The sequence below is a fragment of the Peromyscus maniculatus genome, chromosome 1 (genome assembly GCF_049852395.1).
Source record: "Peromyscus maniculatus bairdii isolate BWxNUB_F1_BW_parent chromosome 1, HU_Pman_BW_mat_3.1, whole genome shotgun sequence".
Taxonomy (NCBI): Eukaryota; Metazoa; Chordata; class Mammalia; order Rodentia; family Cricetidae; genus Peromyscus; species Peromyscus maniculatus.
Window position 1 is genome coordinate 465,802 of NC_134852.1, and position 22,713 is coordinate 488,514.

The 22,713-nt window shown below is 37.7% G+C and overlaps 1 pseudogene; it reads left to right on the forward strand.

The window, feature by feature from the left end:
* Nucleotides 1–596: 596 nt before the first annotated feature.
* Nucleotides 597–22,713, forward strand: part of LOC143271218 (vomeronasal type-2 receptor 116-like) — a 40,487-nt pseudogene continuing 18,370 nt past the window's right edge.

Sequence of the window (22,713 nt, forward strand, 5' to 3'; positions counted from 1 at the left end):
AGAACAGTGTTTACAAATTTTTAGGAATGCATGATTCACCATGATACTCCCTGTGTCCTAGTTCCTTTAGCTTACTTATGGACCCTTCCATGCTATCCTGTGTGATCATGATCAATTTCCATATCTGTATCTGATGGCCCTAAAGACACATCTCTACCCCTGGCCATAATCTATTTGATGCTTCACTTCAAACGGAACTGGATTGGGCTGTCTATCTTAGACAATGATCAGGCTATACAATTTCTTTCACATTTGAGAAGAGACATAGAAAAAATACAGTCTGCTTCATCTTTGTGAGCATGATCCCAGGCAGCATATCAAAAGCTGAAGTGTATTATAACAAAATCATGACACCATCCATGAATGTAGTAATTATTTATGCTGACACAAACAGTATTCTAGCTTTGAGCTTTTGTATGTGAGACTCCTTAGGTATACAGAGAATATGAGTCACCACCTCACAGTTGGATGTCACTACAAGTAAGATAAGATTCACACTTGACTCATCCCTTGGGACTCTAGCATTTGCACAAAATCATCCTTCGATTTCTGGTTTTAATTTTTGATCTGGACATTGACCCATCTCAAATACTCAGATGAATACCTGGCAAGGCTGGGAAATAAAATTTAACTGTGAACTGTTGGCATCGAAGTGTAAGACACTGAAAAACTGCTCATCCTATGCCTCATTGGAATGGCCAATGTTCCAGACTATTGGCATGGCCATCAGTGATGGAAGTTATGATGTATATAATTCTGTGTATGCTGTGTTCCTTGCCCTGCATGAGATGCTTTGTCAGCAAGAAGATAATCAGCCAATTCACAATAGGAAAAAACCTGATATTAGCTTCATGAAGTTAGTGTTTCTTCTATTGGATGATATTTGGTGTCATCATTGTCATAGTGCTTATGAGTCTCTCAGATGTGCAAATCTAGTGTATTAAGAAATAATCACCAAATGGAAAGATTTTTAAATATATTTTCTTTCTGAGGAAGTACATGTAGATGTTGGTTTTAGTCTCCTAGGCAAAGCCAATTAAGTGGAAAGAAACAATTTATCAATGAAAATCAGTGATTATATTACAAAGCAACCAAATACCATCAGTCCATCCTAATACTGAAAACATATCAGCACTTAGTCATTAAATCTTTTATGAGGCTCTGATGAGCCCTTATTTATTAATTCTCAAATATGTTGTAATCACCATAGGAGATGGTTTTCACAAGTGTCCTTAGCTAATTCTGCCCCCACTATAGGCACTGGGGAGTAATTAAGAGTGAAACTGTGCTGTGATTCAGTATGGTGCATACATGCATATTCATGTATGTGAATGGATGCATCTCACTGTATATGGAGGTATGTTTATGTGTTTCTGTGTGTCTGTGTATATATCTGTGTTGCTTTACATATACGTGGGTTTGTGTCTATTTGTGTATCTGTGTGTATTTGTCAGTGTATGTGACTTAATATGCTTATGGGGGTATTTTGCATGTTTCTGTATAGTGTTTCACATCAATATGTCTGTGTTGGTGTATATGGGTGTGTCTGTTGGTATGTCTTTGCATGTGGCCATGAATTTGTCTCTTTCAATGTCTCTCAGTGTGGTTGTTTGTATCTGTGTATCTCTCCCTCTGTGTATTTTTCTGAGAATATGTATGTTTGTGTGGGCCTGGGTATATTTTGATTGTTTCTCTTTTTGTGGGTCTATTATGGTGTATACATCTCTCTGTCTATATGTGACAGCATGTTTCTCTGTGTGTCTTAGTATGTATGGAAATGTGTGTGAGTATGTTGCTGTATTATGTATGTATATTTGTATGAATGTGAGTATCTCTGTGTGTAGCAATGTGTGTGCGTGTTTATATGTGTGTAGTTGTAACCTCATGATCTAATTCAACAGTGTTACTGCTCTTAATCTCAAATATTATATTGAGTAGATATAAAGAGAACAGACAGCCTTGTTTTCTTCCTGTTTTTAGTGGGGTTGCTATGAGTTTCTTTCTGCTGACTTGGATTTTGGTTATAGGATGGTTGTACATTGCCTGTATTATGTTGAGATATGTTCGCTGTGTTCCTCCTTTCCCCAAAACTTTTACCATCAAAGTTGTTGGATTTTGTCAAACGTTATTTCAGCATCTAATGAGATTATCATGTGGTGTTTTTCTTTCAATTTGTTTGTACAGTGGATTACACTCAGTGATTTTCATATGTTGAACCATCCCTCAAAATCTTGGATAGTGTCTATTTGGTCATGATGGATGATCTTATTGATATGTTCTTGGATTCAGTTTGCAATTATTTGTGTATTTTACATCTATGTTCATAAGGGGAAATTGTAATTTTCTTTTATTGTGGAATTATTTGTGGTTTGTGTATCAGATGACTGTGGCTTCATAAAGTGAAGAGACAATCATTCTTCTGTTTATATTTTGTGGAATAATTTGAAGAAAACTGATATTAGGTCTTACTGTAATATCTGGTAGAATATCTGGTCTATCCTAAAGCCATCTGGCACTGGGATTGATTTGTTTTGGAAACTGTGAAAGACTGATTCTATTTCCTTAGGGGTTGCAGGTGCATTTCTATTGTTTGATATTTATTTAAATTGGTAAGATGTATCTATTGAGAAAATCATGCAATTCTTTTAGCTTTTCCAATTTTTTAATTACAAGTTTTCAAGTGTGATCTAGTGATTATTCAGATTTTCTTGATATCTATTATTATATCTCCCTTTTAATGTCTGATTTTGTTATTTGGATATTCTGTCTATCTTTACATTATGTTGGATAAGAGTTTGTTCCTCTTCTCAAAGAACCAATTCTTGTTAGATCAAATCTTTTTTTATTTTTCTCTTTTTTTCTATCTTATTGATTTTACACCTTAGTTTGATTATAATTGGTTCTATTCCTCTTGGATGGGGCTTAATTCTTTTTGTTCTAGAGCGTTCACGAGAATTGTAAATTGCTAGTATTTGTTCTCTCCAATTTCTTTTTTTTTTGGTAAAAGAGCTAGATAAACAAACTTTTCTTTTACCAACACTGACACTTTGTCCCATAATTTTTGGTGTATGCTATATTCATATTTATTTGATTCTCAGAAGTCATTCATATCCATGTTCGTGCCTTGGATCCCTTAGTCATACATGAAAGACTTCAGTTACCATGAGTTTGAAAGCTTTATGTTTTTTTTCTCTTATTGTCAATGTTTGGGTTTAATTTGTAGTGGTCTGACAGGATGCACGGGGGTATTTCAATTTTCGTGCAACAGTTGAGACTTGTTTTTTGACCAACCATGTGGTCAGTTTGGGAGGAAGTTCCATGAGGTCCTGAAAAGAAGAAGTACTTTTTGTGTTTGAGTGCAATGTTCCGTAGATACCTGTTAGGTCTTTTGATTTATAACGTCTAATAGCTTGAGAATTTCTCTGCTTAACTTTTGTCTAGATGACATGTCCTTTGGACAGAGTGGGATATTGAAATTACCAACTATCAATGTATGATAATCAATGTGTGATTTAAGCTTCAATTATGTTTCTTTTATAAATGTGAATGCCCTTCCATTTTGAGCATAGATGTTAAGAAGTAAAATGTTATGTATGTGGATTTCTCATATAATATATATGTAGTACCCTTTCTCATATCCTTTTGTTAATTTTGGTTAGGAGTGCATTTTGTTAGATGTTAGAATGGCTTCACTATCTTGTTTTCTAGTTCATTTTGCTTAAAATATTTTTCCAGCCATTAACTCTGAGGCATGACTATTTCGATTTTATGCTATATTTATTATTTCCAGAAGAAGGATGAGTACTCTTTCTATATCATTACTGTTGATAGTCTTTCTCATTTTATTTTGAAGTTGATAACACTGATATATCAATGACCAATGATTGTTAATTTCTTTTTTTTTAATGTTGAGGTTGATGGTGGCACTTGTGTGTGTTTTGCTTCTTTGCTTTGCTGGTAAGAAATTATTTATCCTGTGTTTCCATGGATGAATTCAAATTTCCTAGTGTCAGTTTTTCTTCTATTACCTTCTGTAGAACAGTATATGTGGGTAGATATTGTTTAAATTGGATTTATTATGGAGTATCTTATTTTCTCCTTTCATGAGAATTGATTGAATGTTTTACCTGGTATAGTAGTATGGGTTGTCATCTGTGATCTCCTAGCATTTGCAGTACACCTGATCATATCATTCTGGCATTTATAGTTTCCATTGAAAAGTCAGATGAAATTCAGATAAGGTTGGCCTTTAAATGTTACTACAACTTTTTCATCGCAGTATTCAATATTCTTTCTTTGTTAGGTATATTTAATCTTTAGATTATTTTGCAAGGGCATCCTTTTTCTGTTCCAATCTATTTGGAGTTTTTAAAAAATTTTTTGTACCTTGATAGGCTTTTCCTTTTTCTAGTCCTATTATTCTTTTTATTGGCCTTTTCATAGTGTTCAAGTATTCCTGGATGTTTTGAGTCAAGGATTTTTAGGATCTAACATTTGATAATTGAATCTATTTTTTCTCTCATATCTCAATGCCTCAGATTGTCTGTTCCATCTCTTGTATTTTGTTGGTGATGCTGATGTGTGTAGTTCCTGTTTACTTACCTAGATTTTCCTTTTCCAGAATTCCCTCAGTTTGTGTTTTCTTTATTGTTTCTAATTCATTTTCAAGTCTCTTTTATTAAGAAATTTATTCATTTTACATACCAACCACAGACTCCCCTTTTTTCCCTCCTCCTGCCCCTGAGCATTCCCTCCTAACCCATTCTGCATTCCCTCCTCTGACAAGGTAAGGCCTCCTATGGGAAGTCAGCAGAGCTTGGTGCATTCAGTTGAAGCAAGTCCAACACCCCACCCCCACATGAAGGATTTGCATGGTATCCAACTGTAGGTAGTGGGCTCCATAAAGCTGGTTCATGCATCATGGATGGACCCTGATCCTACTGAGAAGGGGACCCTTAAACAGATCAAGGTAAACAACTGCCTCTATTATGGAGAGGGCCTAGTTGATTCCCATGGAATATCTACAGGTATTGGTCTAAAATTTATCTTGATTTGTTTGTCTCTGTAGATTTCCCCATCATGATCATGATGCTCCTTGCTCATAGAATCCCTCTTCTCTTTCTTTGATTGGACTCTTGGAGCTTGGCCTGGTGCTTGGCTGTGGTTCTCTGCATCTGCTTCCATTAGATACTGGATGAAGGCCCTATGATGACAGTTAGAGTATTCACCAATCTGATTACTAGGGTAGGTCATGTTCAGGTACCATTTCCAGTATTGCTAGTAGTCTAAGCTGGGGTCATTTTTGTGAAATCCTGGGAACTTCCCTAGCACCCAGTTTCTCTCTGTCCCCATGATGTCTCCCTCTAGCTTGGTATCCCTTTCATTGCACTCCCACTCTGTTCATGCTCCAGCTGAAACCTTCTGTTCCCGCATGTTCTCATCCCTGATCCCATGCCTGCTATTCCCCCATTCAGTTTATTCATGGAGATCTCATCTATTTCTTTTTCCCAGGGCAATTCATGCATCTCTCTTAGGGTTGTCCTTGTTAGCTAACTTCTCTGAGCTGTGGGTTGTATTCTGGTTATTTATTGCTTTATATCTAGTATCCCCGAATGAGTGAGGACAAGTCATGTTTATTCTTCTGAGTCTCGGTTGCCTCACTCAGGATGACATTTTCAAGTTCCATCCTATCAGGTCTTAAAGTTATATTCATTTCTTTCAACTGATTTCCCACCTTCTTTAAAGAATTTACTCATTTTCTACAGTGTTTTATTTGTCTTTTCCTCTATTTCTTTCAGGGTTTTTTTTTTCATTTCTCACTTAAGGTCCTCAACCATCTCCAAGAAGTTGGTTTTAAGGTCTTTTTTATTCTACTTAACTGTGTTGGAATTTTCAGTACTTGCTGTAGTAAGATAGCTGGCATTGCTAGTGACATATTGCCTCAGTGGTTGTTGACTGTATACTTACACTTGTGTCTAGGATTCTAAGTTTGTGATGAATATAAGCCAAGTGCTTATTTTTATGTTCATCTTATTTGTTCCTTTGTTTTTGTTTTCTCCTTTTTCCATCCAGTTGACCTGAGGTTCTTTAAAACATCTCCACTTGAACTGGAGGAAAAAGTTCTGGTGTCTGAATTTGCCTCTGGTCCATCAGGGGGACTCTTTCCAGGTTGGGGCTGGAGAACTCTGATGCACAGTGATTTGTGATTATAGATAGAGTTGAGCACCATAATGTGAGATAGTATAGAGTTGGGCCTCCAATGTGGACATATTATAGTCCTACATGTTCTCCAGTTGATCAGAGACTCACTTAGTATTTTGGGTCTGTTGCATTGTGGTCTGGAGGGTTATGGATGGGTGATAGCTTTGGGGGGGAACAACAACAGTGGGGGATGTTCAAGGATGGGTGGCCTATCTGGAAATCTAGTGGCCATTGTTGTCTCTGATAGAGATCGAAAACTCTGACCCTTTGGGGTCTGGGATAATGTAGAAACAGTTATGAAAACAGGTGATAGACTAGGCTGACACTAAGAGAATGAGAGGCCTGGGGAGTTCACCATTCAAATGGCCTATAAAGAGTTTTGTTGGCAGGAATGAGAAAGGGTAAAGTCTTGATTGACAAGTGTATGTTTGGGTTGAATAATTGACTTGCTCTGTCACTGATGCTTTATCTGTGGTTAACAGACATTTGTTCATCTGCCCAAGAAACCACAATATTCAAAGCACATGTGAAAACAGTAAAACTTTTCTGAACAGTCAATTAGCAAAAAGTAAGTAAATATTTAAATAAAAGTACTCAGATGATTCTCACCGTGCTATACAACTTGCATCATAGGACTTTCTTGCAGCCTCTGTTATAAACACACATCAAGTATGGTTTTCATCACGTGTTCCATTAAATATTGCACATTATTAGACTAACTGCAGATCATTACTTTCCCCTCCAATCCAACAAATCCAATCTCTCATTCCCTTCCCCATCTCAGCAGCAGACTACTTGTTGGGCACTCAATTCTCTACCTCTGACCCTGATGCCAATGGAACACAGGAATCTCCCCTTCCTAACTTTACTCCTCTCACTCATAGCTTTATCAGATCCCCAAATTCAAGGAGACATACCATGGATACTTATAGTCCACTCCATACAGGGAAGCATAAAACTTAACTGCAAATATTTGCCTCTTCTTCAGTTCCTCATAAAGCAATGCCATATCATTTACCCAGTTCTGTAGACAATCACCTGCTTCAGCCAGCTGCATCAACTTCTACAGTAAATCACACAGATCTTTCTCATCAAACTTGCTTGTTGGGCAGGTCCTCCCCGAAGTGGCTGGTACCCAGGGATGGGGTCCAGGCTGAGCCGGGATACTCACCTCTGGTCCAGAAGGGAAGTCCAGGTGAGGATGGCCACTGTTCTTTGAATAAACATTTTTTCTAGGAATACCCTTTTTATATGCCCCCTTCTAATAATTTTGTTTACAACAACCAAAACTCCTACTTTTCTTCCCTCAAAGTTTTTGAAATCACTTGTATCCACATATCATCATGGTCATGAGACTCAACATTAATTTTTTCCCTGATCCAATCCTCCAAGGGTGCTGATCTTGCTTTCAATGACCTGATTATTCTTTTGTGTGCTGCATTTGCATTCTCAAAAGCCAATCATTCGATTATTATCTGTCCAACTTCTGAATTTGGTACTATTCTATATAATGCTGAGGACAGCCTTTGTAAGAAATCTGGGAAGGATTCTCTGGGAACCTATAGACCTTTTGTGAATGATTCAATATTTTTCCTGCTTCTTCAATTCTGTTCCATGCATTCATTGTTGCCATGAGACATATAATTAAGGTTTGGTTATCATATAAACATTATCTTTGTATATTAGCACATTCACCTTATCTAAGCAGTTGATCCTGGTAAATTTCCACACTTCTTGTTCTACATTGGCTTTTTATTGTCATAGCCTCCTCCTTTAACCCTGTTCTCTACTGTAATTATGTTCCAGACTCTAGGACAGCTATTAACAATTCTTTCCAGTGCTGAGGAGTAATCCTATTACAAGTTTGCCATGAGTTTAACTTTTGCTTTACAAGTGGAGAATGCATGCTATATGATACTATAGCTTCCTTTAATCTCTCATTTCCACTGGAGTCCAGTTAGCTTGTACATGCCTTTGAGCAGGTAATTCCTATAAGGTTACCATATAGATTAAGTTTGATTGTTTGAAAACAGGCTGTCTCTCTGTAAGCATATAAGTCAATCCTGAAATAATTTCACCTTTAAATTCTTTTCTCAGGGTCTGAATTTCTCTATAAATCATTTTACAGATTTTTCTAAAGCTTTTATCTTGGCACTTAAATTAAACAACATTTTTAATAAAATAATAAGGATGATTAAACAAATAACATTCATAATTGATGTTATATGCATACCATCAACAATAATTATCCTCTCATTTAATTGTTACTTTTTCAGACTACCTAATGTGTTACTAAAAAAGACCAATTTTGTTCCATTGTAAAAATGCTTCCCATTTTTTCTTTTTTCTTTTATTTTACAATACTATTCAGTTCTACATAACAGCCACAGATTCCCTTGTTCTCCCCCTTCCTGCCCCCCTCCCCTTCCCCCCAGGGTACCCCCCATTCCCACCACCTCCAGATCAATGTCACACCCAAGGACTGAGGTCGACCTGATAGACTCAGTCCAGGCAAGTCCAGTCCCTTCCTCCCAGATTGAGTCAAGCGTCAGTGTATAAGTCCCAGGTTTCAAACAGCTATCTCATGCAGCGAGCCCAGGACCTGGTACTACTGCCTAGATGCCTCCCAAACAGATCAAGCCAATCAACTGTCTCACCTCTACAGAGGGCCTGATCCAGTTGGGGGCCCCTCAGCCTTTGGTTCATAGTTCATGTGTTTCCATTCGTTTGGCTATTTGTCCCTGTGCTTTATCCAACGTTGTTTTCAACAATTCTTGTTCATATAAAACCTCGTCTTTCTCGCTAATCAGACTCCCAGCACTCCACCTGGGGCCCTAGCTGTAGATGTCTGCATACAAATTCCTCAGTCCTTGGATAGGGTTTCTTGCACAACTATTAGGGTGTTTGGCCATCCCATCACCAGATTAGGTCAGTCCCAGTCTGTCTCTCAGCCATTGCCAGCAGTCTTTTGTGGGGGTATCTTTGTGAATTTCTGTGGGCCTCTTTAGCCCTTGGTTTCTTCCTTTTCTTGTGTGTTTTTCATTTACCATGTTCTCCTATTCCTTGTTCTCCCTCTCTGTTCTTGATCCAGCTGGGATCTCCAGCTCTCTTTCCCTCGACCCTCGCCATTAATTGATCCCACTCATGTCCAAGCTGTTCATGTAGATCTCATCCATTTCTCCGTCATTGGGTGATCCACGTGTCTTTCTTGGGGTCCTGTTTTACAGATAGCCTAACTGGTAATGTGAGTAGCAGTCCAGTCATCCTTGTTCCACATCTACTATCCTCCTGTGAGTGTGTACATACCATATTTGTCTTTCTGAGTCTGGGTTACCTCACTCAGGATGATTTTTTTCCAGATCCATCCATTTGCCTAAAAACCTCATGATGTCATTGTTTTTCTCTGCTGAGTAGTATTCCATTGTGTATATGTGCCACAATTGATTTATCCATTCTTCAGTTGAAGGGCATCTAGTTTGTTTCCAGGTTTTGGCTATTACAAACAATGCTGATATGAACATAGCTGAGCAAGTGCTCTTTTGGTATGATTGAGCATTTCTTGGGTATATGTCCAGGAGTTGTATAGCTGTATCTTGGGGGAGATTGATTCCCAATTTTCTAAGAAAGCGCCATATTGATTTCCAAAGTGGTTGTACAAGCTTGCATTCCCACCAGAAGTGGAGGAGAGTTCCCCGAGTTCCACATCCTCTCCAGCATAAAGTGTCCTCAGTGTTTTTGATCTTAGCCATTCTGACAGGTGAAAGGTGGTATCTCAGTGTTGTTTTGATTTGCATTTCCCAGATGATTAGGGATGTTGAGCAATTCCTTAAATGGCATTCAGCCATTTGGGTTTCCTCTGTTGAGAATTCTCTGTTTAGTTCTATACCCCATTTCTTAATTGGATTGTTGGTCATTTTGATGTCTAATTTCTTGAGTTCCTTATATATTCTGGATATCAGTCCTCTGTCAGATGTGGGGTTGGTGAAGATCTTTTCCCAATCTGTAGGCTGTCGCTTTGCCTTGTTGACTGTATCCTTTGCTCTACAAAAGCTTCTCAGTTTCAAGAGGTCCCATTGATCGATTGTATCTCTCAGTGCCTGTGCTACTGGTGTTATATTTAGGAAGTGATCTCCTATGCCAATGCATTAAAGACTACTTCCTACTTTCTTTTCGAGCAGGTTCAGAGTAGCTGGATTTATGTTGAGGTCCTTGATCCACTTGGACTTAAGTTTTGTGCACGGTGACAGATATGGAACTATTTGCAGCCTTCTACATGTTGATATCCAGTTATGCCAGCACCATTTGTTGAAGATGCTTTCTTTTTCCATTGTACACTTTTGGCTTCTTTGTCAAAAATTATATGTTCATAGGTGAGTGGGTTAATGTCAAGATCTTCAGTTAGATTCCATTGGTACACATGCCAGTTTTTATGCCAATACCTAGCTGTTTTTATTACTGTAGCTCTATAGTAGAGCTTGAAGTCAGGGATTGTGATGCCTCCAGAGGTTGTTTTATTGTACAGGATTCTTTTGGCTATCCTGGGTTTTTTGTTTTTCCATATGAAGTTGAGTATTATTCTTTCCAGGTCTGTGAAGAATTGTGTTGGTATTTGGATGGGGATTGCATTGAATCTGTAGATTGCTTTTGGTAAAATTGCCATTTTTACTATGTTGGTCCTGCCTATCCATGAGCATGGGAGATCTTTCCATTTTCTGACATCTTCTTCAATTTCTTTTTTCAGGGACTTAAAGTTCTTGTCATATAGGTCCTTCACTTGCTTGGGTAGTGTTACCCCAAGGTATTTTATGTCATTTGTGGCTATTGTAAAGGGTGATGCATCTCTGATTTCCTTCTCACATTCTTTGTCCATTGTATATAGGAGGGCTACTGATTTTTTTTTTTTTTTTGGTTTTTCGAGACAGGGTTTCTCTGCGTAGCTTTGCGCCTTTCCTGGAGCTCACTTGGTAGCCCAGGCTGGCCTCAAACTCACAGAGATCTGCCTGGCTCTGCCTCCCGAGTGCTGGGATTAAAGGCGTGCGCCACCACTGCCCAGCCCTGATTTTTTTGAGTTGATCTTGTATCCTCCTATGTTGCTGAAGGTGTTTATAAGCTTTATCAGTTCCTGGGTGGAATCTTTGGAGTCACTCAAGTATACTATCATTTTATCTGCAAATAGGGAAAGCTTGACTTCTTTCTTTCCAATTTGTATCCACTTAATCTCCTTATGTTGTCTTATTGCTCTGGCTAGAACTTCACGTACTATATTGTATAAATATGGGGAGGGTGGACAGCCTGGACTCGTTCCTGATTTTAGTGGAATTGCTTTGAGTTTCTCTCCATTTAATTTGATGTTGGCTGTTAGCTTGCTGTAAATTGCCTTTATTATGTTTAGGTATGTTCCCTGTATTCCTGATCGCTCCAAGACTTTTATCATGAAGGGGTGTTGGATTTTTTCAAATGCCTTTTCTGCATCTAGTGAGATGATCTTGTGTTTTTTTTTCTTTGAGTTTGTTTATATGGTATATTACATTGACGGACTTTCGTATGTTGAACCACCCTTGCATCCCTGGGATGAAGCCTACTTGATCATGTTGGAATATTGTTCTGATGTGTTCTTGGAGTCTGTTTGCCAGTATTTTATTGAGTATTTTTGCATCAATGTTCATGAGGGAGATCGGTATGTAGTTTTCTTTGTTGTATCCTTGTTTGGTTTGGGAATCAGGGTTATTGTAGCTTCATAGAAGGAGTTTGGTAATGTGCCTTCTGTTTCTGTTATGTGGAACAATTTAGAGAGTATTGGTATTAACTCCTATTTAAAGATCTGAAATATGACCTGATAATTCTCTGGATTTCCTCAATGTCTGTTGTTATATCCCCCTTTTCATTTCTGAGTTTGTTTATTTGGATTCTCTCTCTCTGTCTTTTTTTTAGTTTGGATAAGGGCTTGTCTGTATTTTTCAGATTTCTGTTTCTGTGTGTCTGTTTGGGTTAGTATGACTGTCTGATTCTGACTGTATTTTAATGTGTGTGTCTGACATATATACATGTATGCATATTGTATTTATCCGTATTATGTATATATGTCTATATGGATGTGAGTCTATGTATCTGTGTGTGTGTGTGTGTGTGTGTGTGTGTGTGTGTGTGTGTGTGTGTGCATTTTTGGGTTTCTGTTTGGTAGTTTCCTATGAAAGACATTAAATTCTAGGAATGCTATGAAACTTTTATTTATTCACTTGCTTTTATTTCTCTTATTATATTTCTCTCATGGACACCTTCAATAATATTGCCCTTAAGATGAAATCAGTATATGCTTTCTGACTTCAAGGAAGGACACATATACTATAGAATGCTGCCTCTCTTTCAGCTGCACTCCTTTCTGAGGAAGACTCATTTCACTAGTCTTGTTGGAGAAAATGTGAATATGAGCCAGAGAGAAAACCTACAGGCAGAGTATGGCATTTTGCAGATTTGGAATTTCCCAAATGGATTTGGACTCAAGGTGAAGATAGGAGAGTTTAGTCCATATTTTCCACATGGTCAACAGCTCCATTTATATGAAGACATGATAGATTGGGTCACAGGAAGTACACAGATGGGTTTGACCTAATTGTTATTATTTCTGTCATGCAGCAGTTACACTGTCAAGTGGGTCCATTTGTGCTGCCTTGTAACTGATGCACTGAAACAGACTGTCACATTAAGAAGCATTTTCCAGTTTCTCTCTTCATGTTTTTTCTTTTCAGTTCTTGATCTGACATTTTGTTAATTCTTTGAGGTTATCAGACATGCATACCATGCATAGAGTAATCTTTCAATCATTCCAGAACATGTTTCTTGTTTTTATTACAAAAAGAAAATTAATAGTTACCACTGTACTATATTATTTCCAGTGAAATGTGCAATATCCTCTTGATATCATTCTGAATACTACACAGTGCTTATCCCTTTTCCTGCTGAATCTTTGATATAGATGCTGAAAGACTGAAGGTAAATGTAAGGAGGAGTAAAGTAAACACATGCAAACCATTAATTATTTTTGAATAATTTGTTTTAAGCCTTTGTACCAACAGGTCCTAAATTGCCAACATTGCTTACTAAATATTAAGGTAACATTTTCATGGCCCATTTAGATACCTTATGAATTATAATTTTGTTTGTCTTTGGTCCCTCCTTTCTTCACTTCTTTCTTTCTTTCTTTCTTTCTTTCTTTCTTTCTTTCTTTCTTTCTTTCTTTCTTTCCCTCTGTTTCTCTCCTTTCTTTGTTCCTATTTTTCTGTTAAATGTGTATGGATGTCTTGTCTGCATATATACTCTGCAACACTGGTATGCCCGGTGCCTATAGATGCCAAAACAATGGCTTGAATCCTGGGTTGTAGAGACAGTGAGTGGCCACCCATTGGGTGCTGAAAGTCAAACTTGAACCCTATATATGAGCAGAAATTGTTATAGACAGTTGAGCCAATTCTCCAGCCATGAAGCACGTTTTGTAAAAAAAAAAATTACTAAATAGAGGAAAATTCCTTGGTTCCAATAATTCTTTACAGATCTCTCAAACAAACAAGGGTGTGCCTATTTTCCTCATCTGTGTGGGGAGGAGTTATTATTGGTAGTAAAAGAAATGGCTTTGGAAGTTTATAAATGATGTATACTTCTATGAACCTAAGGTATATTATAGGAATGAATTCTGATGTGGGTGGTTTTAAGGTATACAATTTAAACTTTCTGACAGCTCTCATTGGTCCTAGAGGTGAGTGAGTCTGTCATACCCAGAAGGCTCCCTGAGCCAAAGACACAACAAGCACAAAGTGGACAAACAGCAACTTGCTAAGACACAGGCACCTCTTATACACATTAGAGGAAGATATGGGCAGACATCAAGGCAGAGGTACATACAACAACATAAAGAGCAATACAGCATCACCAGACATAGCCCTCCTCCAACAGCAAGGCCTGAACATCACAAGGTAGAAGAAGCAGAAGAATGCAACATTAAGAATAGCATCATGAAGATGCCAGAGGCTTTTCAAGAAAAAAATGAAGAATGGAATTGAGGAAGAGCCTAACAAAAAAGTGGAAGAAATCAATAAAAATTGAGAAAAAGAAATAAAAAATTGGAAGAATTCTATAAAGTAAAACAGGAAAAGACAAATAAAAAATGAAAGAAAACAATAAATCCCTTAAAGAAAATCATGGAAAAGCAATTAAACAGGGGAGGGAAACAGTTCAAGACCTGAAAAAGGAAATATAAACAATGAGGAAGACACAAACAGAAGGAATGCTGGAAATAGAAAATCTGAGTAAAGGAAGAGCAAAAACAGATGCAAGCATAACCAAGAAAATACAAGAGATGGAAAAGAGCATCTCTGGTGTAGAGGATACAATAGAGGAAACAGATTCATCAGTCAAAGAAAATACCAAAGCCAAAAAAGACATAACACAAAATGTCCAAGATATCTGGGACACCATGAAAAGAACAAACCTACAAATAATAGGGATAGAGGAAGGAGTAGAATATACACAACTCAAAGTCACAGAAAATATATACAACATGAACATAGAAGAAAACGTTCCCAACTTAAAGAAGGAAATTCTTGTGAAGATACAAGAAGCCTATAAGAACCCCAAACAGAATAGACTCCCTAAAATAGTCTCTTTGCCACATAATAATTAAAAACTAGGCCGGGTGGTGGTGGCGCACGCCTTTAATCCCAGCACTCAGGAGGCAGAGGCAGGCGGATCTCTGTGAGTTCAAGGCCAGCCTGGGCTACCAAGTGAGTTCCAGGAAAGGCACAAAGCTACACAGAGAAACCCTGCCTTGAAAAACCAAAGAAAAACCAAAAAAAAATAATAATTAAAAACTAAATGTACAGGATAAAGAAAGAATATTAAGAACAGCAAAGGAAAAAGACCAAGTGCCTTATAAAGACAAACCCATCAGAATAACACCCAAATTCTCAATGGAGACTTTGAAAGCCAGAAGTACCTGGACAAATGCAATGCAGACACTAAGAGACCATGGATGCCAGCCTAGCCTAAAATATTCAGCAAAACTTTCAATCATCATAGACAGAGTGAACAAGACATTCCAAGAGAAAACCAGATTTAAACAATACCTATCCAGCACTACAGAAAGCACTAGCAGTAAAATTCCTACCTAAGGAAAACAGATACACCCCAAAAACACAGGCAATAGATAACCTCATAACAATTAATTCAAAGAAGAGAAGAACACACAAAATACCCCCCAAAAATTAACAGGAATGAACAATCACTGGTCATTAATATCCCTTAATATCAATGGATTTAATTCACTTATAAAAAGACACAGGCTAAGAGAATGGATAGGAAAGCAGGACCCATCTTTCTGCTGCATACAGGAACACACCTCAATTACAAGATAGACACTAGCTCAGAATAAAAGGCTGGGAAAAGTCTTTCCAATCAAATGGTCTTAAGAAGCAAGCTGTGTAGCAATCCTAATATCCAACAAAATAGATTTCAAATGAAAATCAATCAAAATAGATCAAGAAAGGAATTACATCCTCATCACAAGAAAGAACCACCAAGATGAACTTTCAATTCTGAACATTTATGCCCCAAAACAAGGGCACCCACATATGTAAAAGAAACATTACTGAAGCTTAAATAACACATAAAACCCCACACATTAATAGTGGAAATCTTCAACACTTGACTACTGGACACATCTGCCAAATAAAACTTAACAGAGAAATAAGGGACATAGCTGTTGTTATGAATCAAATGGACTTAATCAATATCTACTAAAAATTTCATCCTAACAAAAAAGAATATATCTTCTTCTCAGAACCGCTTGGAACCTTCACTAAAATCAACCACATACTTGGCCACAAAGCAAATCTCAACAGATACAAAACAATTGGAATACCCTTCAGTGTTCTATCAGACCACCATGGTTTAAAGTTAGATTTCAACAACAAAAATTACAGAAAGCCTACAATCTCATGGAAACTGAATAATGCTCAACTGATTTACCAATGCGTCAAGGAAGAAACACAGAAAGAAATTAAAGACTTCCTGGAGATCAATGAAAATGATTATATTACATACCCAAACTTACAAGACATATGAAAGCAGTGCTAAGAGAAAAATTCATAGCAGTAAATTCCCACATGAAGAAGTTGGAGAAATCTCACACTAGTAACTTAACAGCACACCTGAAAGCTCTAAAAGAAGAAGAACCAAAGTCACCCAGGAGGAATAGATGCCAGGAAATAATCAAATTGAGAGCTGAAATCAATAAAATAGAAATAATGAGAATAATCAATCAAACAAAGTGTTGGTTCTTTGAGATAAAGAACAAGATAGACAAGCCTTTATCCAAACTAACCAAAAGGCAGACAGAGAGAGAGCATTGAAATTAGCAAAGTCAGAAATGAAAAAGTAGACATAACAACAAACACTGAGGAAATCCAGAGAATCATCAGGTCATACTTCAAAAACCTGTACTCCACAAAACTGGAAAATCTAAAAGAAATGGACAATTTTCTGTATAGGTACTACATGCCTAAATAAAATCAACACCAGCTAAACTATTTAAATAAACCAACAACCCCTAGGGAAATAGAAACAGTCATTAAGTCTCTCAACCAAAAAAATCCCAGGACCAGATGGTTCCAGTACAGAATTTGACCAGATCTTCAAAGAAGAGATAATACCAATACTCTTTAAATTGTTCCACACAATTGCAACAGAAGGAACACTGCCAAACTCCTTCTATGAGGCTATGATTACCATGATTCCCAAGCAAAACAAAGATGCAAGAGAAAGAGAACTACAGATCAATGTCCCTCACAAACATTGATGCAATAGTACTCAATAACATATTGGCAAACATACTCCAAGAACACATCGAAGCAAGTATTCACCGTGATTAAGTAGGCTTCATTCCCAGAGATTCAAGGGTGGTCCAACATATGAAAACTTGTCAATGTAATACACCATATAAACTAACTGAAAGAGAAAAACCAGATAATAATCTCACTAGATGCAGAAAAGGCCTTTGACAAAATGCAACACCCCTTCATGATGAAGGTCTTGGAGCAATCAGGAATGCAGGGAACATACTTAAATGTAATAAAGGCAATTACCAGCAAGCCAACAGCCAACATCAAAGTAAATGGAGAGAACTCAAAATGATTCCACTAAAATTGAACAAGACAAGTCTGTCCACTCTCCCCATACTTATTCAATATAGTACTTGAAGTTCTAGTCAGAGCAATAATACAACATAAGGATATCAAAAAGAAACAAATTAGCCAGGCAGTGGTGGCACACACCTTTAGTCCCAGCATTCGGTAGGCAGAGGCAGGTGGATCTCTGTGAGTTCGAGGCCAGCCTAGGCTACCAAGTGAGTTCCATGAAAGGTGCAAAGCTACACAGAGAAACCCTGTCTAAAAAACCAAAAAAAAAGATACAAATTAGGAAGGAAGAAGTCAAGCTTTCACTATTTGCAGATGACGTTATAGTATACATAACTGACCCCAAAAATTCGACCAAGGAATTCATACAGCATATAAACACCTTCAGTAATGTAGAATGATAAAAGATTAACTAAAAAAAATCAGTAGTCCTACTATATACAAATGACAAATGGACTGAAAAAGAAATCAGAGAAACATCTCCCTTTACAATTTCCACAAATGACATAAAATACCTTGGTGTTACTCTAAATAAGCAAGCGTAGGGCCTGTATGAAAAGAATTTTAAGTTTCGAAGAAAGAAATTGAAGAAGATGTCAGAAAATGGAAAGCTCTCCTTGCTCATGGATAGGAAGGATTAACAGTAAAAATGGCAATCTTACCAAAAACAATCTAGAGATTCAATGCAATCCCCATCAAAATCCCAACACAATTCATAACAGACCTGGAAAGAAAAATACTCAACTTCATATGGAAAAACAAATAATCCAGAATAGCTGAAACAATCCTGTACAATAAAACAACCTCTGGAGGCATCATGATTCCTGACTTCAAGCTCTACTATAGAGCTGCAGTTATAAAAACAGCTTCATACTGGCATAAAAAGTGACATGTGGACTAATGGAATCTAAGTGAAGACCCTGCTATTAATCTGCACACCTATGAACATATGATTTATGACAAAGAAGCCAAAACTCTACAATGGACAAAAGAAAGCATCTTCAATAAATGGTGCTGGCATAACTGGATGTCCAAATGACTGCAGGTAGATCCATATCTGTCTCCGTGGACAAAACTTAAGTAAAGTGAATCAAAGACCTCAACATTAATCCAGCTACTCTAAACCTGATAGAAGAGAAAGTAGGAATTAATCTTGAACTCATTGGCATGACAGGTCACTTCCTAAATATAACACCAGTAGCACAGACACTGAGAGCAACAATTAATAAATGGGACCTCTTGAAACTGAGAAGCTTTTGTAGGGCAAAGGACACAGTCAATAAAACAAAACGACAGAGTACAAAATGGGAAAAGATCTTCACCAACCACACATCTGACAGAGAGTTGAAATCCAGAATATATAAAGAAGACAAAAATGTAGACATCAAAATACCCAAGAGTCCAATTAAAAAATGGGCTATAGATCTAAACAGAGAATTCTCAACAGAAGAATCTCAAATGGCTCAAAGACATTTAAGTAATTGCTCAACACCTTTAATCATGAGGGAAATACAAGTCAAAATGACTCTGAGATACCATCTTACACCTGTCAGAATGACTAATATCAGAAATATTGAAGACAGCTTCTTTTGGAGAGGATGTGGAGCAAGGGGAATACATCTACACTGTTGGTGGGAATGCAAGCTTGTAGAGACTTTGGAAATCAATATGGTGCTTTCTTAGAAAATTGGGAATCAACCTCCCTCTATATCAACCTCCCAGCTATACCACTCTTGGCCATATACCCAAGGAATATTCAATCATACCACAAGGACACATGCTCAACTATGTTCATAGCAGCATTATTTGTAATAGCCAGAACCTGGAAACAACCTAGATGCCCATCAACTGAAGAATGGATAAATAAAATGTGGTACATATACACAATGTTATAATACTCAGCAGAGAAAAACAATGACATCATGAGGTTTGCAGGCAAATGGATAGAACTAGAAAATATCATGCTGAGTGAGGTAACCCAGACTCAGAAAGACAAACATGGTATGTACTCACTCATAAGTGGATACTAGATGTAAAGCAAAGAATAACCAGACTGCAACTCACAACTCCAGGGAGGCTACCTAGTAAAGAGGACCCTAAGAAAGACACAGGGATCACCCAGTGACAGAGAAATGGAAGAGATCTACAGGACCAAACTGGACATGAGGGGAAGTAATAGAGGGTAAGGGAGGGGGAAAGTGAGATTAGGGGAACGGGAGGTCCCAGCTGGATCAGGAACAGAGTGGGAGAACAAGGAAAGAGATATGATGATAAATGAAGACACCATGGGAATAGGAAGAAGCAGCATGCTAGAGAGGTCCCCAGAAATCCCCAAAAATACCTCCACTATAGACTATGGGCAATGGGCAAAATATTGCCTGAGATTCTGATGATGGGATGGCTGCACACCCTGGCTGTCATGATAGAACTCTCATCCAGTGACTGGTGGAAGCAGATGTAGAGATCCACAGCTAATCCCCATGTGGGGCTCCAGGAGTCCAACCTGTGAGAGAGAGTAGGGATGATATGAGCAAGGGATATTGAGATCATGATTGGAAAAAGCACAAGGACAAATAGCCAAACTTGGGGCAACACATGAATTGTGAACCAATAGCTGAGGATCCCCCATGTAACTGGACCAGGCTCTCTGAATAAGTGAGACAGTTGATGAGCTTGAACTGTTTAGGACCCCTCCCCTGCCCCAAAGTGGGACTGGGACCTGTCCTTCATGCATGAGCTGGCTCTTTGGAATCTAGGGCCTATTTTGAGACACTTTGCTCAGCCTTGGTGTAGGGAGGAGGTGACTGGACCTGCCTAAACTGAATCTTCCCAGCTGGGATGAATCCCTAGGGCAGACCTTGCCTTGGAGGAGGTGGGAATGGGGTTTTTTTGGGGGGGGTATATTGGGAGATGGGAGAAGGGAAGTCCAGGGTATCCCTGACTGAAAGTCAAATTTAATTAATTATAAAATGAAAATATTTATAAAAAACAATTACAGCACTTGGGAGACAGAGCCAGGTGGATATCTGGGAGTTCGAAGCCACGCTGGGCTACAGAAAGAATTCCAAAGAAGGCACAAGCTACACAGAGAAACCCTGTCTTGAAAAAACAAAATAAATAAAATAAAACAATATAAAATAAATAAAATTAAAAAATTAAAAAAAAAACTTCCATATACTCGGGATTTGCTATCCCGAGATTCTAGTCTTGGGGCCTCAGGGCTCCAGGGCCAGCCCATCTGGTCTGTTCAGGGACCTGGAGCTGTGGTAGCATTTAATGCCCTTGAAACCTGCTGTGCCTCCTGCACTGACTCCCTACATTCCCAGCGTCCCAGCCAGGGACTAGGCACTGATGGAACCATGGCGATGTTCACTCTGGCCAGGCTGCTGCATTTCCAGAAAACCCAATACGAAAGGTGATCAGTTGAGCTGGGGGGTGGTAGACAGGGGTCAGGGCGCAGTTGCAGTCATAGCCTTAAACATAAGTATGTTCAATGACATACTGAAAAAAAGAATTCAAGGAATGATAATAACTGTGTTCCAGAATGCCAAACAGGACGCAAATCACCTTCAGGACAATGCAATGTGATCAAAAAACTTCCATGCACTAAGGAACTGAGAGAACAGATGACAGATGCATTCCTAAATATACAAAATTATGAAAAAGTCAAACTAAAATATGCAAAGGAAATAAAATAAATCCAAAATATCTACGTAAAACTTTTCTCTAGAGGAATAATTAAAGTTGAAGATAAGTTGTCAACCTTGAAGACCAGGCAGAATAATTAGAAAATTGAAACTGTCACAGAGATAAAAATTAGGACAAATGAAATATATGTAGGACCAGGGGGATGGCATTAAACAATCAAATTTACAAACAATGGGCAGAAGAGAAGAAGAAGGACTCACATTGACATCAACAGTATATCCAGTATAATACGATGGGAATTTTCCAAAATATAGTGAGACAGGTGGCCATCTTGAGGCAGGGCATTTAATATCGGAAAAGAACCTTCCTGTCACATATCTTAATTAAAATTTGATTTATACATATAAAAGAAGGAAATTAATGGTTGCAGAGAGGGAAACCCATTTCATAGAAAGGCCCCTTCTAGTTAACATCAGATTCCTTCATGAACTTTCTTAAAAGGGGAGAGTAACAGTGATGCAATCCAAGCAGCTATAGATGTTACTGTATCCAACAAATTTATTTATAGTCAAAGGAGGCTGTGAGTCTCTTCAGGGGTATAAAGTTAAGTGAGTCTGGAATTTATCAAAACCAAAAATGGAGGGCACACTTGAGAGATATTTTCACTTAGTTGGAAGTAGGAAGATCAATTTGTTCCTCAGATCTTTGAGATAGGGAGATAGGCCTTATATTAGGTGATAGTGGTACATACCTTTAATCTGAGCACTGGAGAGGCAGAGGGAGAGGGATCTTTGTGTTCTAGGCCAGCCTCTTTAACAGAGGGAGCTCCAGGACAGCCAGGGCTACAAGGAGAAACCATATCTCTAAAACAAACCCCCCCCCAAAAAAAGAAGAAAAGGAAGTCTTGCCTGTAGTTGACATCTTTTAACCTGGGAAAAGACTCATCTTTTATCTGGATCTTAAGTTGGAAAGACACAGCTTTGAATTACATCATTTGATTTTGAAAATCCCACTCTGTGCTGGAAGCCTATATAAAGACATTTAAAAAAGAAACTTGTCCTCTTTGCTTTCTCTTGATAGCAAGTCCACTTCTTCACTGGCATTAGAACCTACATCTATGGTATTTAAGTGTTTTCTAAAGATCAGCTGACACATTCCATATCATAGATTGAGAAGTTTCTACATTTTTGGATTGTCATTTATACCAATGATAACTAGATTAGCTAGACTGCATCCTAGCAGACATTCTAATAAATTGTGTGAATCCATATATATGTATATGTGAGAGAGAAAGTCAGAGAAACAGAGTGAAGGTGTCAGAGAGACAGAAAGATTCATTTTGTAACTTCATTAAGAACCCTAACAAATACAAAGACAGAACAATGTTCCATGATATATATGAGTTTTAGGAATTCATAACCACTCTAACATTTCTATGGAAGACACTTGAAGAACTACTACATACTGAAAAGTAAGATAAATATGAGTGGTCAAGGAAGAGAAAGAAAATAAGCATTACAACACCAGATTGAAAAACAAATGTTATCAAAATGTACCAAATATTGCAATAACAAAAATGGACAACAATTAACAAATAATCATAAATATAAAATCAATGTCAATTTTCACATTCTCTAATCATAATACATGAACAAAAAGATTGTTTTGTCAAACCAACATT